Consider the following 15,142-nt stretch of genomic DNA (forward strand, 5'->3'; position numbering starts at 1 on the left):
GAGTAAGCCTCATTGTTATGTAGATTTTACTTATGATGCAGAATCCTCAGTTATTCCCCCCCCCCCCCGCATTTTTTTTCATAGTTCTTTGCAAAGAAGTCTGGTTATATTTAATGGCAATGAAAAAATAAAACACATGGATGAATGGTTTGGCAGATGCAGCATTTTCATGTCACTCAGCAATACCAGATCTCTAATTCATTCTCCTAATATTTTTCCCCTTGTCCTCATTGACAAATTAAATTTCATTTCCCAAAGCCTGAAGAGTGTGCCCACAAATAAGGGTGCAAGAGGGAGGGGGTGGGCTACAAGGGGCTAAGGGTAACCAGACTTTGTGGTCCCAAGTGTTAAAGCCATTGATTATTTCTCTGAAAGAAATAAGAGCCCAAGAGACAAGAGCACTCCAGCCAAAGGAACTACACAAAGCTTTCCCACTCACAGGATGCCAAACCCATTGGAAATAAATAACACTAAGTACAGTGGTACCAAAGTGAACTGAAAACCCCCCAGATGCTCATAGTTTACACTTAGGCTGACTGCTTGATAGCCAGCAGCTCTGTGATACTGGAGAATCAGAAAACAAGCAGCTTTGAAAGCAGGGGAGTCGTGGCACCCCTCATTCTTAATAATCCAAAGAGGTCAAACCACTGCTTGTCTTGCTGCTGCTGTGCCTGGGAACACAGAGCAGCAGCACAGCTGTGAACTGAGAGCACCCAGTGCTGGAGCTTTTGGCTCTGTGTTTAACCCCAGCACCAGTGGGGAGCTGTGCCAAGAGGGATGGGAGCCTCCTCTTCTCTTCCACCTCCCCACCTGGAGCTCCCTGGGACACCAGCACTCCCAAGCAGCTTTTGCAGAGGCAAGAACCCTATTTCCCACGGTGAATTTTAGGCTGGTGCAGGCTGGAAGGAAGCAGTGGCTGCTCAAACCACCACTGCCTCCACCCACTCCTCAAACCCCCACCCTGACATCCCCAACTGGAAGAGCCAGGAATCATTTTTCAAGGGTGTTTTCTTCCCTCCCAAGTTTAGGAAATATTAAAAACATTTACCTGGGCTTGAAGACTCAACAGAAGGCTAAAAAAGAAAACACAGGGAATTATTCTTTCTATGTTGAATTTGTGCAGAGTCAAGTCAGTAATTCCCCCCAAACAAAGCACACCACTGCAGACAATGGATTTAACCCCCCACAAACAGGCTGAAGTAACCTAAGGTAAGCAGTTCTCACTCTTCCCTTTATATATTGATATTACAACTCTATTTCAGTGAGAGTAATTGGAAGAACTGCCCCTTTCTGTGATGCAACAATTGAGCTGATGAAGGTGTAATACAAACCAAACTGATTCACCCTGAAAATGGTGTTAAAATTCCACAACCAGGTTAGAATGGCATTAAATCACTGCTGCTGCCTGGTGGGGTAACACTCCTTCCTCTCCATCTCTATCTGCTCATTTCCAATTCTCCCTTTATGCCAACACAAAGCCTGACAGCAGCAATAGGTTAATTTTTAACAGATCCAGCTCTGATCTAACTCCATCCCCTTTTCCACAACCAAGGTATGTGCCAGATTACACTGACAGTGGAAGCACAGGTTAATTAGCCTTCCTATTTGGAGCTCAGGTGATGTAATACACAATTTCCCTGTTTCTATTTAAAAGAAGGTATGCATTTCTAAAAGGTAGGCACAAATCACAAGGAGAATTCCTCACAGAATAAAAGGGAAAAGCAACTTAACCTGCATCTCTAACCCAGCTGTGAGGAAAAAATCCCCCAACCAACAAAAAGTACATTAACAGCACAGATTAAAATGATCACAGACTACAAAGCAAATCACAGAATCCCAGCCTGGTCTGGGTTTGAAGGGACCCCAAGGGTCCCAGAGCTCCAACCCCCTGCCACAGGCAGGGACACCAACCTCCAGGCCTGGAGCTACACAAGGGTGCCCAGAGCCCCATCCAACCTGGCCTTGGACACCCCCAGGGATGGGGCACCCACCCCCTCTCTGGGCAGCCCCTTCCAGCCCCTCACCACTCTCTCTGCAAAGAACTTCCCCCCAACATCTCCTCTCCCCCTTCCCTCCTCCAGCTTCACTCCAGCCCCTTGTCCTGCCAGTCTCTGCCCTTTAACAAGCTGATTCCCCTCCTGTTCCTGGGGTCCCTTCAGGGACTGGGAGGCTGCAGTGAGGTCCCCCCACAGCCTTCTCTTCTCCAGGCTGACCCAGCCCAGCTCCCTCAGCCTCTCTCCCTAGGGGAGCTGCTCCAGCCCTCTGAGCATCCCCGTGGCTCCTCTGACCCCTCTCCACCAGTCCCACATCTTCCTTGTGCTGGGTCCCAGCTCTGGACACAGGACTCCAGCTGGGGAGGGCAGAGCAGAGAGGGACAATCCCCTCCCTGTCCCTGCTGCCACCCCTCTGCTGATGGAGCCCAGGATCCCATCGCCCTTCCCAGCTGCAGGAGCCACTGCTGCTCAGGGGAAGTTTCTCATCCCCCCTGACACCCAATTTTTTAAATAGAGGGGGGGAAAACCAAGGGACTTCCACACCAATCTCTATGTAAGAGACACCCCTTGGCCTCCTGTATTTGGTGACCTTACATTTATCACCACAACAAGCATCTTCTTTCACAACATTCTGCCTTCCCTTGCTCGTAACTCTGCCAACCTTTAAACCTCCTGGGATGGGATTTGCATGTCAGACACACAAACCTCATTTGTTTTGAAAATTCAAGCAAATGTTTCAACTATTTTCAGGAGCAGAGCCAACACAGTGGGGTTTTTTCAGAGGTGGGCAGGCTGCAGTCCCCCTTTCCCTGCCACCTTCTGGACATGGAGGCATTGTGGTGTTCTATCCCATCACCCACACTGCTGTGTCCATGAAAAACCACCTGCTGAGAGATGATTTGGAAAATTCCAGTGTGTAACTTCATGATACAGACCTGTGCACATGCATAATGCTCATTCTATATTCATCTCCTGCTAGAATGTCAAAATCTGTCCAGCCAGAGTTCTGTGCAGAACTAAAATGAAGATATTCTGGTAGAAACTAAGAAATTTAAACTCAACTCAAAGCTTGTACTATTATCCCAAGATCTGTACAGCACTTTCCTTCTCTGTACCTTCATCTCCTAAGGCCAAGCAGTCATTTCCACCTGGCCTAGCTATGAAGTAAAAACTAAACCCAAACCAACCCCACACCAAGACTGTGCAATTTTAAAGTTATTTTAAGGTTCTGCTCTATTAGCAGCTCTTTAAAGTGAGAAGAAATTCACCTTCTTAGGAACTGCTGACCACAATTCATTGATGTGTCTCCCTGCTTTATACCAGAGTCTGGAATGTACAAAGGGAAATGCAAAATGTATTTGCCTGGGTGGAGCAGAAAGCAGCATAGAGAGATAAACCCATGGCTTTGGTATCTGCCTGAGTCACAGAATCCCAGCCTGGGCTGGGTTGGGAGGGACCCCAAGGGTCCCAGAGCTCCAACCCCCTGCCACAGGCAGGGACACCAACCTCCAGGCCTGGAGCTACACAAGGGTGCCCAGGGCCCCAGCCAACCTGGCCTTGAACACCCCCAGGGATGGGGCACCCACCCCCTCTCTGGGCAGCCCCTTCCAGCCCCTCACCACTCTCTCTGCAAACAACTTCCCCCCAATCTCTCCTCTCCCCCTTCCCTCCTCCAGCTTCACTCCAGCCCCCTTGTCCTGCCAGTCTCTGCCCTTTAACAAGCTGATTCCCCTCCTGTTCCTGGGGTCCCTTCAGGGACTGGGAGGCTGCAGTGAGGTCCCCCCACAGCCTTCTCTTCTCCAGGCTGACCCAGCCCAGCTCCCTCAGCCTCTCTCCCTAGGGGAGCTGCTCCAGCCCTCTGAGCATCTCCGTGGCTCCTCTGACCCCTCTCCACCAGTCCCACATCTTCCTTGTCCTGGGGCCCAGCTCTGGACACAGGACTCCAGCTGGGGCCTCAAGAATCACTCAGAAGCATCTTACAAAGCTGTGAAATAAAGACTAAGCCTTCTTGCAGCTCAGCAGGACAAGGCTGCCTGGCTGTGCCAGCCAGGGTGCAGCTCTCCCACCCTCGTTACGTGGCAGCCTCTGCCAGGGTATGAAGTCCTCTGCAGTTACACCCAGCCTCAAGCAAGAGCAGGAAGCAAGTTGTGGAGACATCCTCCTCACAGCCTGCAGCCCCAGGTCCCCTTTTAGCCCTAGATCCCCCTGACCACGTACAGCAGGATCAGGTCTGTGTGGATCCAGCTATCACAACCCAGGCTGCTCCCACCCAATCCTAGTGACTTGAATACCTGAGTTGCTCAGGGAAGAGGGAAGCAGAGCCAGGGCTGGGAAAGATAAGAAGGGAAAATCAAGTATCCCTCTGATGTATGATGAAATACTATTGCAGAAATGACTGTCCTCCTAAGAACAGAGAGCTGGATTTAACATCCTGGAAAGCCCTGTAGATAACCTACTCTGAGAGCATGTCACTCAGTAAACAATAAATTCTGCACATGCCATCCTCAAATTCTTCTTGCCTGCCAGCCACTACAACATGTCATCACTGGATGGCTTGTACACCTCCAAACAGCCCTGCTGACCCAAAACCCAGCCCAAACCTCTCTCCAAGCTACAGCCTGCACTTACCTGGGGCTGCTTTCCCTCTCACCTAATGCTAAATAACCACTCCCCACCTCCTGCTCTTGAGGTAAGAGGCATCTGCAGGGGGAGGTCTCAGCAGGGACAGTCTCTGCAGTGCCTGTCCTGGCTCTGCAGTGGTAATCCAGAGGGGAACTCTGGCCAGCCCACACATGGAGCCTCTCCTCATCAACTCCCCTTTCTACCTCAGTCCCAATCTGAGAAGCAAAGTTCTGGGGAAAGGCCAGAAGGAAGGAAAGGAGAGCCCATAAACCAGGGATAACGGGAGCATCACAGCTTCTGGAAGTGAAGAAATCAGGATGGTAGTGAGAGGAGGCTCATAGAATCACAGATCACAGGGGTGGGAAGGGGCCTCCAGAGCCCATGGGGTCCAACCCCCTGCCCAAGCAGGGTCCCTAGGACAGGTCAGGGCTGGAATCTCTCCAGAGAAGGAGACTCCACACCCCCTGGGCAGCCTGTCCCAGGGCTCCCTCACCCTCACTGGGAAGAAGTTCTTCCCCACATTGGGGGGGAACTCCCTGTGCTCCAGCTTGAGCCCATCGCCCCTTGTCCTGTCCCCACAGACACTGAGCAGAGGCTGCCCATGGCCCCTGTGTCCCACCCTTCAGCTATTGATAAACACTGATCAGATCCCCTCTCAGGCTTCTTCTCTGCAGGCTGAACAGCCCCAGCTCCCTCAGCCTTTCCTCCCAGGGGAGATGCTCCAGGCCCTTCAGCATCTCTGTCCCTCCTCTGGACTCTCTCCAGGAGATCCCTGGCTGTTTGATCCCAGGGAGCCCAGCACTGGACACAACACTCCAGTGGGGCCTGAGCAGGGCAGAGCAGAGGGGGAGGATCCCCTCCTGTCACCTGCTGCCCACACTCCTCCTGATGCCCCCAGGATCCCATTGTCTCTCTCAGCCCCAGGGCACACTGCTGGCTCGTGGCCACCCTGTCACCCACCAGCACCCCCAGGTCCTTCTCCACAGAGCTCCTCTCCAGCAGGTCACCCCCAGCCTGTACCAATACAAGCTGTTCATGGTGTGATTAGGGTTGTTTCCAGAAAAATAACTGTGACCTGAAGCACAGAAGCACCTGTAGGAAAGTCAAGGTCTGGTTGGATGGGGCCTTGAGCACTCTGGGCTGGTGAGAGGTGTCCCTGCCCACAGCAGAAGGTTGAAACTTGATGATCTCTTCCAGCCCAAACCATTTTATGACTATGATAAGCAAAACCCAGGTTGTTTTACAGCAGCACCAGATAGGGCAGGGCTTCTGGAGGAAATGGGAATCAAGGTCAGTGGGAGTTCAGGCAGAATCTAACACTCTGTAACAGCAGCAGCTCTGCCAAGGGGCAAAAACCCCGACCCAAAAAGCAGAGCTCTTCATCTGGGGTGGAAACCACCTCCTACCACAGACAGCTTTTCTGTGGTGAGACACCACCCCAGCCCCTACTCCCCCAGAGCCCAGCATCCAGCTCAGGGGTCCCCAGGACAAGGGGGACATGAAGCTGTGGGAGCCAGTCCCCAGGAGGCCACAGGGACGATCCAAGGGCTGGAGCCCCTCTGCTCTGGAGCCAGGCTGGGAGAGCTGGGCTGGATCAGCCTGGAGAGGAGAAGCTGCTTCTGGGGAGAGCTCCAAGCCCCTTCCCATCCCTCAAGGGGCTCCAGGAGAGCTGGAGAGGGGCTGGTGCCCAGGGCAGGGAGGGCCAGGCCCAGGGGAACGGCCTCCAGCTGCAGGAGGGGGATGGAGAGGGGCTGGGGGGCAGAAATCCTTCCTGGGGCGGGGGGAGGCCCTGGCACAGGGTGCCCAGAGGAGCTGGGGCTGCCCCTGGATCCCTGGCAGGGCTCAAGGCTGGGTTGGAGGGGGCTTGGGGCACCCTGGGGTGATGGGGTGTCCCTGCCTGTGGCAGGGGGTGGGAGAGTGCAGGCTTTAACATCCCCTCCCACCCAAACCAGTCTGCAGTTCTATGATCAACTGGAATTCTCTGATTCCCAATGTGAGCCCACTACCTCCTGTCCCTGGGCACCACCAAGAGAAGCCTCAGACATCTCTACTGAAGGGTAAGACCCTCCCCTGAGCCCTCTCCTCTGCAGGCTGAGCAGCCCTCCCAGCCCTTCCTCACATCTCAGGACCTTCAGGCATCTTTGAGCCCTCACTGGACTCACTTCAGCCTGTCCATGTCTCTCTTGGCCTGGGGGGAGCCCAGCCCTGGGCTCAGCACTACAGATGGGTTTCCCCAGTGCTGAGCAGAGGGGCAGGATCACCTCCCTCACCTCACTGGCACTGCTCCAGCCACAGCCCAGGGCACTGGTGGACTTTGTCAGAGGAGCACACAGCTCACAGCCAGCTCTGTGCCCACCAGCATCCCCAGGTCCTTATCCACAGAGCTGTACTGCAGCCCATCCCAGGCTCTCCCATTTCAAGAGAGACATTGGAAGAATGAAACAACTCCAGCAAGGGACCCCAAAAGTGACTGAGGGACTGGATCATCTGACATAGGTGAGGATGGGAGAGCCTGGGCAGTTCAGCCCCAGGAGGAGCTGATCCATGAGGATAAACATCTGATGGAAGGGTGTGCCAGAGACTGAGCCAGTCTCTTCTCAATGGCATCCAGTGACACAAGCCAATGGCACAAACTGGAACACATTTAAGCATAAGGAAAAGCTTTTTCACTGTAAAAGTGATGAAACTTGGGAACATGCTGCCCTGAGAAGCTGCAGTGGAGGCACAGACTGGCACCAGCCCTGGGCAAACTGCTCCAGCTCTGAGCAGTGGGCTGGTCCTGGTTATCTCCAGATATGCCTTCCAACTTCAGCTCTGGTAGACACTGAGATGGAGCCTACCACAGCAAAGCACCTTCCTGTGGAGCAGGCACAGAAAGACCTTGTGGAAGCCAAGCACACTGCATGAAACAAAGCCCAACTTCCAGTACCCTGCAGCAGTCTGGAGAAGGCACAAGAGCTCAAGCAAGTGACCTTCCCTCACAGGCTGAAATCCTGCTAAAGCCATCATCACCTTCACAGCTCCCAAAGCACTGCTGAAACACTGCAGTGGCCCTGGAGCTCAGAACAGCTCCCAGGACTCCTGAGCAACTCCAAAACACACAGCCAGTAGAGTCTTAGCCTATGGAAACCAAACCACAAAGCCCAAACCAGAAAGCCTGCAGGAACCACATCACCTCCAGAACACCAAGCCCACTGCAGGACACCTCTCAGAAAACACACATCCCATGGGAGTTCTGGCTCATTCTTCACCACAGACTTCACAGGGAGCTCGTGGGAGAGCAGCCTCTGGGCCTCTAAGCCTTTCTTCTGAAGCTCAGCCTACGAGATCTACCCAGTCTGTCCTGGTTTATCCTCTCTGCTTTTCATAGTTTCTAGTCTAAGGGATGCACTGTCAATCCTTCCCTGCTCTCTATTTCAAGCTAGATGCAGTGTGACATTCCAGCTCATCTATATTAATGGCCAGCTGCTGCCAGAAGTAGTAGCCTGACCTCTTCCCACCACTCCTGACCTCTTCCCACCACTCCTGACCTCTTCCCACCACTCCATGTGCTTGTGGCACTCGCGCCAGGTCCAGCGCCGGGGCAGGCGCAGCCGGAGCGGGCTCAGCACAGTCTGACAGGGAACACAGGCGGCTCTCCCAGCCCAGCAGGGAGCCAGACAGCTCCATCCTGGGCCTGGGCCACTGCCCCACCAATCCAGAGCACCAGCCTGAAGCCAGACACAGGAGACTGGGGTAACCCTTCAGTGACAAGCTGTTAACGTGTGAGGCGAAGGAGCAGCCTGGGATTATGGGATCCCCAGGCTGGAAAAGCCCTTTAAGCCCATCGAGTCCAACCATCCCTGTCCTGTGCTGCCCCAGCTCCCTGAGCACCTCATCTCCCCTCTGTTCAACACCCCCAGGGCTGGGGACTCAGCCCCCTCCCTGGGCAGCCTGTGCCACAGCCCCACAACTCTGCCAGGGAAGAACTTTGCCCTCCCAGCTGAGCTGACCCTGCCCTGGGGCAGCTTGAGCCCATTGCCCCTTGTCCCATCTCCTGGCCCCTGGCTGCAGGGACCATCGCCCACCTCTCTGCACCCTCCTGGCAGGGCAGGGGAGGTGGGGAGAAGGGCTCCCCTCAGCCTCCTCTTCTCCAGGCTCAACACCCCCAGCTCCCTCAGCTGCCCCTCAGAGGATTTGCCCTCCAGCCCCTTCCCCAGCCTGGGTGCCCTTCTCTGTTTCAAGACAATTACTGCAACACCCTTGATTATCCAGTCCTATTTCCTTGCCTCCAAGCAACTGGAACTCTGGGCAGGGTAGAACAGATGGCTTTGAGGGCATTTGCTTGTGAAAATTTCCTGGTGCTGGTTAAAGACCACACAGCTACACTGGCATTAGCAGGTCTTAAGCCCTGAGCTGTGGTCTGTCAGCGGAACAGCAATTCCTGTGTAAAAGGATCCCCCTCTGTTCCACTGGCTTTTCATTTTCTGCAGCAGCAATTCACAGAGAAGTACAAAGCCCCCCCCCCCTTTTTTTTTTCAGCCTCAAGGGCACTCCTGGGAGAGAAGAGCTGCTACCTCTGACAGCATAATGGCATCCAAGGCCCAGCAGAGAAAGCGATGGGGTACTTAGAACAGACAGGCTCAAACTGTTCTGTGCACTGCACCAGCAGCAAAGACAGCAGCAAATGTTTGTAAGAATGATTCATGAACTCCTAACTCATGGATCACAAGGGAAAACTCAAGGGAATCCTGCTGTACAGGTACACCACTGAGCATGGCTGTTGGAGCTCCAGATGAGCAGCTTTTAGCCCAGTGCTTCACAGCTTCTTGGGCTGGAGTGAGATACACTCCAAGATGTGAAAGCTGGGCAAGCAACATGCTGAGCTTTCTCTCTTTACATTTATCCTACAGCCTGCAAAGCACCCCCAGAACTGCACTGACAGGACACTACCCAGTTTCCCTTCTACCTACAGAACTGCTACTGAAATTGCTAACATAGTTCATGCTGTTTAACATAATCCATTAATAACCAGCCAGCCTCAAATTAGCAGTATCTGCAGTCACTGAGAGACAATGACAAATATTCTGCTCAACTTTACCCAGTTATCTTTAACAGCTCCTTAAGTGTTACCTAAAATGTTTGAAAATTAAAATTAAGCCTGTCCACACTGACAGCAACAAGCCTGGCAAAGTCCTCAAGCTGCTGATGCTCAGCTCTTCTGAGCTCTGCTGCAGGAAGACACCACAGCTCACTGCTGGGTTGCAGCAGCTTGATTCAGCAACATTTGGGGCTCAAAACACTTTAAATTTGACTGCTAGTTTAATATTAAATTGCAGCAGCCTGACCTATTTCATACCACCACAAAGACTGAAGCATGAGCACCCCTGAAAAATGCCTGTTGGTACCTCACAAGTGATGCTGAGGCTACATGCACGTACACTAAAGCTACTTTTCACTAAGCAGCATCATTAAATTATTAATTAAATGACTGATATCAAGCTATTCTGTTCAAAAGCCACATTCATTCCCAAAATATAGAGATGCATTAACATAAATAGTACTCACAGACCGAAAACTGACCCTTTGTATCCACAAGGGTTAGAGACTCAGTTTGTACACCCTGTAGTTGAAGTTATTTGACAACAGAAGCTCATCAGCTAAATGTTTTTAAGACCCATACCTGACGTGTTGTCACCTTAGGAGGGAGGAGTTACTGGGGCAGCCATGTGAAACTCTTCTCTGAGCTGAGCTGGATGGAGACAACTAGTTCTAAGGGTGAGGAACATCCTTTACTCAAGAGGGCATGTGTCTCTCCCCACAAACAGCTATGTCAGTGGATGGCTTGCAGTTCCAGCCTGCCCACCTCTCCCTGTGCTGACACCACACTGAAGAAGAGAGCAACACACCACAGCAAGAATTAAAGGGAGCAACCCCCAGCTGCACCTCCCATCCCAGGGCTTCCCATGTAAACACCTCCACCCTGCTGGCTGAGCCCTTCTGCCCAGAAGCTGGAGCTGCTGCACACGTGGATTTGCTGGTTTAAATTTGGTGGCTAAATGAGGAAACTCTCCTGTTTCCAGAACACAGAGATTAAGGGCAATGCTTCAACTCACTGATCTCAAACTTGTGCCTCTAAGCTTTGCCACTCTCACCTAGGAAAGGTGCCCTGAGCTGGCTGTTCCCTTCCAGGCCTTGACTGCACTCAGCAGTGTGTGAAGCCCAGTTTCCCCCACCACAGCCATGAGGAGAGTCCAGCATCACAACAGGTTTTGCCCAGTCTCCTTCCTTGGAGGTTTCCAACACCAGGCTGGAGACAGCCCTGAGCAGCTCAGAGCTCTGAGCAGCCCCTGCTGTGGTCCCTTCCATCCCAAAACGATCTCATAACCCTGAGTTTGGAGGTTTTGCAGGTAACCCTGGAGAGCCACTTATCTGCTTGGTGAGGGGCTGGAAGGGGCTGCCCAGAGAGGGGGTGGGTGCCCCATCCCTGGGGGTGTCCAAGGCCAGGTTGGCTGGGGCCCTGGGCAACCTTGTGTAGCTCCAGGCCTGGAGGTTGGTGTCCCTGCCTGTGGCAGGGGGTTGGAGCTCTGGGACCCTTGGGGTCCCTCCCAGCCCAGACCAGGCTGGGATGCTGTGATTCTTGCAGCCTGCTACCTGCTCCACACTTCTGTCAGGCCTCATCGTGCCACAAGAGGAGCAACCCAAGCAAAGGGGCATCCCAAGTGAACCTGCAGGAACTTGGGGGCCTCCAAAGAGTCAGGCTGCCACGCTTCCCTTCCTGCTTGCTCCAGGAGCAGCCCCCAGCAAGAGGAAACAGCACCTTCAGAAGCTGGGGGACACACAGCACAGCAGGATGACAATGACATAAGACTGTCCACGAGCTTCCAATCACTCTTATCTCTCTGAACACAAGGGACTGACCACCAGCCCAGCCACTCTCACCCATGGTGAGCACACACCTCTGCAGATGGAGCTGAAGAGCAGGTGTAGCCACACCTTTCAGGGCTCCAAGTCAAGGCAGAGCTCACTCTATGGAGGTGAAAGCAGCTTCTGCCCACGCTGCTGAAACTCCCCATCAACTTGATTACAATAAAGCAGAACCAATTCTCATTCTGCTTCGAGCAGGGCAGATGACTGGAAGGAGGAACCACCAACTGCATCCCAGGGTAGCTCCCCCCCAGCACCAGAACCAGTGTGTGTGGAGCTTCACCCACAGGGCTGATCATCAGCAGAGCCAGACAAGCACTGATGCTGTGAGGCTAGCTGAGGAGGGCTGCCAGGTGGAACCTCAGTGGACAGGACATGATGCTCACTAGAGCTTCACCAAGAGAGCTTCCATCTTCAAGGGGCATTGCAAAGTGTGACAACAGTTAATCAGAATACCATCAGTCTTATCTGACCTGCTTTCAACTGGACATTTCCCAACTATTTCTTGCTCATTTCCATTACAAACTACAGCTTCAGCCTCAACTTGTAATATTCTGAATTTCCTGGCTAAGAAAAGTTGGAAGTCCATGGAATAATCATATCCTAGTGTAGGATTTCAGATAAAACCTGATCCAGTAATATCATAGAATCCCAGCCTGGTCTGGGCTGGAAGGGACCCCAAGGGTCCCAGAGCTCCAACCCCCTGCCACAGGCAGGGACACCAACCTCCAGGCCTGGAGCTACACAAGGCTGCCCAGGGCCCCAGCCAACCTGGCCTTGAACACCCCCAGGGATGGGGCACCCACCCCCTCTCTGGGCAGCCCCTTCCAGCCCCTCACCACTCTCTCTGCAAACAACTTCCCCCCAATCTCTCCTCTCCCCCTTCCCTCCTCCTGCTTCACTCCAGCCCCTTGTCCTGCCAGTCTCTGCCCTTTAGCAAGCTGATTCCCCTCCTGTTCCTGGGGTCCCTTCAGGGACTGGGAGGCTGCAGTGAGGTCCCCCCACAGCCTTCTCTTCTCCAGGCTGACCCAGGCCAGCTCCCTCAGCCTCTCTCCCTAGGGGAGCTGCTCCAGCCCTCTGAGCATCTCCAGGGCTCCTCTGACCCCTCTCCACCAGTCCCACATCTTCCTTGTACTGGGCCCCAGCTCTGGACACAGGACTCCAGCTGGGGAGGCCAAACACCACAAGGAAACACATACAATTTGTGACACAAATGGATTAGTAGTGAAATATTAATACAGACTGAGGCTTCTGGCCAGGAAAAAACTCAAAAGGAAACTGAACTTTTCAGTAATTCCAGTGTCTACCCAAAATCCCTCTGCTGTATTAGAAAGAACTCCAACTCCCAAGCCCTTAAGCCCACAAGCATCAGTATTCTATCACACACACACAAGTCCACAAAACTCTTCTATTACAACAAAAACCCTCACACCAAGCAACAACAACCCACTCTTTTCCAAGATCAGAAGTGCAGGGTGCTAAATGCTATTGTTTTCCCTTCAATAGCTTGTCAGAGAAACAGGGAATACAGTCAGGGATTATAACCAACCTCTCTGGGGTTTATACTCTCACCAAGCAAGAGAACAGAGTTCCCAGGTCCCACTAGGCTCACAGGTACCTCTCTGATGTACCTCTCTAAACAATTGTGAAACAAAAAGAGACAGTTAAAGATAAAATCAACTGAGGAAAAGAACACAGAACTGTGTTTAGGATGGACTGATGTGAATCACTAATTTTAATCATGCTGTGGATCAGTCAGCAGGAAGCCCTGGTTTCATCTCTTTTGCCCTTACTGTGGACAGGGGTGTTGCTCAGAAGCTCTGTCCTCCCAGGCTGGTACAACATCTCAACTGGGAAGCAGTTAGTGCTCCTGTTAACTTCACTGCTGCTTCCTCCAGGGGAGGCTGTTACACATCCCTGCAGATGGTTCTACAGCTGTAAGGCAGCTTCATAAAAACACAAAGATTAAGGAGGGGAAAAGGCTATTAGGAGTGGTGATTAGATCATGTATTTCTTCAACATTATGTCCTGAAGCTGTTTGAAGCTGCACATGAAACCCAGAACTCAGTTCAGTTCACAGGAATGGAAAACTCCTCAGCTGAAAAGCAGCACAGCAGTTCAGAAAAAAAGAGGAAGCTTTTAGCAGGTATTATGAAGCTGAAGATGACTAATTAAAGCTGTGCCACACTAAGTTAATGAACTGATCTTCTGGTAAAAGCAACACCACTTTCAGAAAGCCAGAAAACACTAAACTCACTCAAAGAGGTCTGGCTGAGTCAGTTTAACCATCCACTGATAGGGAAGAGAAGTGGTCCCACCCCTCCTCTCCAAGGCCAGCAGGCTCCTGCTCCCCCCCATGCCCCCCCAGCACCTTGGGACAGTGATTCCAGCTTTGAACCCAGAGAAATTCACTCAGCAGAAGGAAAACACTGTAGTTCTTACTCCAGCAGGTCAGAAAGCTGGATAACCTCACTGGGGAGGAAGCAGCTGAGGAGCTGGCATGAAGGTGCTTACCCACCCCCTTGGGGGCTGGGAGACACAGGACTGAATTAGCTACCAGCCTCCTGCTGCCAGAGCTGAGAGAAGGACCCTGGCTGAGGAGAAGCTAAGTCTTGGCATTTGTTTGGAAGGAGGAACGTGTCACACTCCTGTGGATCCCTGCAACTGGCTCTGCTGCCCTGTGTGACCCCTCACACCAGCTCCCATCTCTGCCTGATCTTCCCATTCGCTGATAGAACTGGTTACCCCACAGGGAGCTCCTGACTTCCTCCTGAGCTAGCAAGGGAAAGCAGCCCTTGGGAGAAGTTCAGGGAAGAGCTGGAGGAGCAGGATGTCCCCTTTCAGGCAGCTAGGAGCTGTTAGGCCACCTCAGCTGGTCTTTATCCCCCCTCCAGCCAGAATTAAAACCAGTTTGAAATGCAAATGACAATCAGGGGTACTATGCCCCTACCTTTCCCACCCCACCTCTGACCACCCTTCCTTTCCCAGGCAGCAGCCCTAGTACTTCTCCTTCTCTTCAGTGAGTTAAACACCCCCCAAACACACAAAAAACAACCCCAAACCCCAGCACACCTCATTAACTCTGCCTGCTTATCCTCCTGGCAAGTGGCTGTAGTGACCTGACTGGGGCATCCCACCATGGAATGACAGGAGGTACCAGCAGGGACTCAGCTCTCCTGGAAGTCACAGTCTGAGCAGAGCTGCCTCATCTTCTCCACACAGAAGTCTGACCCCAGCTCTTGAAGCTTTCAGCATCACATCTCCTCCTCACTCACACTTTTATTCCAACATTACAGTGGCTGAATAAACAAACCCCCTTCTCTTTCAACCACTAATCAGGCCTTTCAGTCAAGAATCTTTTCCTCTCAATAGATGTATAAATACTCCTATTTGGGGAAAAAAAAATCAAAGACTGAACAAGCAGCTTAATGCAGGATCTGGTGAGAGTCACAAAGCCTGAGCTCATCTTAAGTTAGAGATGTTTTCTTTCTGATTTGTGACTGGAACACTCCTGGAGTATCAGGACTCTGTTCAATCACATCAGTGTGCTTCAAAGTCAAAGGAAGCCCCAGCACAGGTTATTAATCCCAAATCTCAAACCAGCTTAATATATATTCAAG

This window comes from Gallinula chloropus (genome assembly GCF_964237585.1).
Source record: "Gallinula chloropus genome assembly, chromosome: 6".
In the NCBI taxonomy this organism is placed as follows: Eukaryota; Metazoa; Chordata; class Aves; order Gruiformes; family Rallidae; genus Gallinula; species Gallinula chloropus.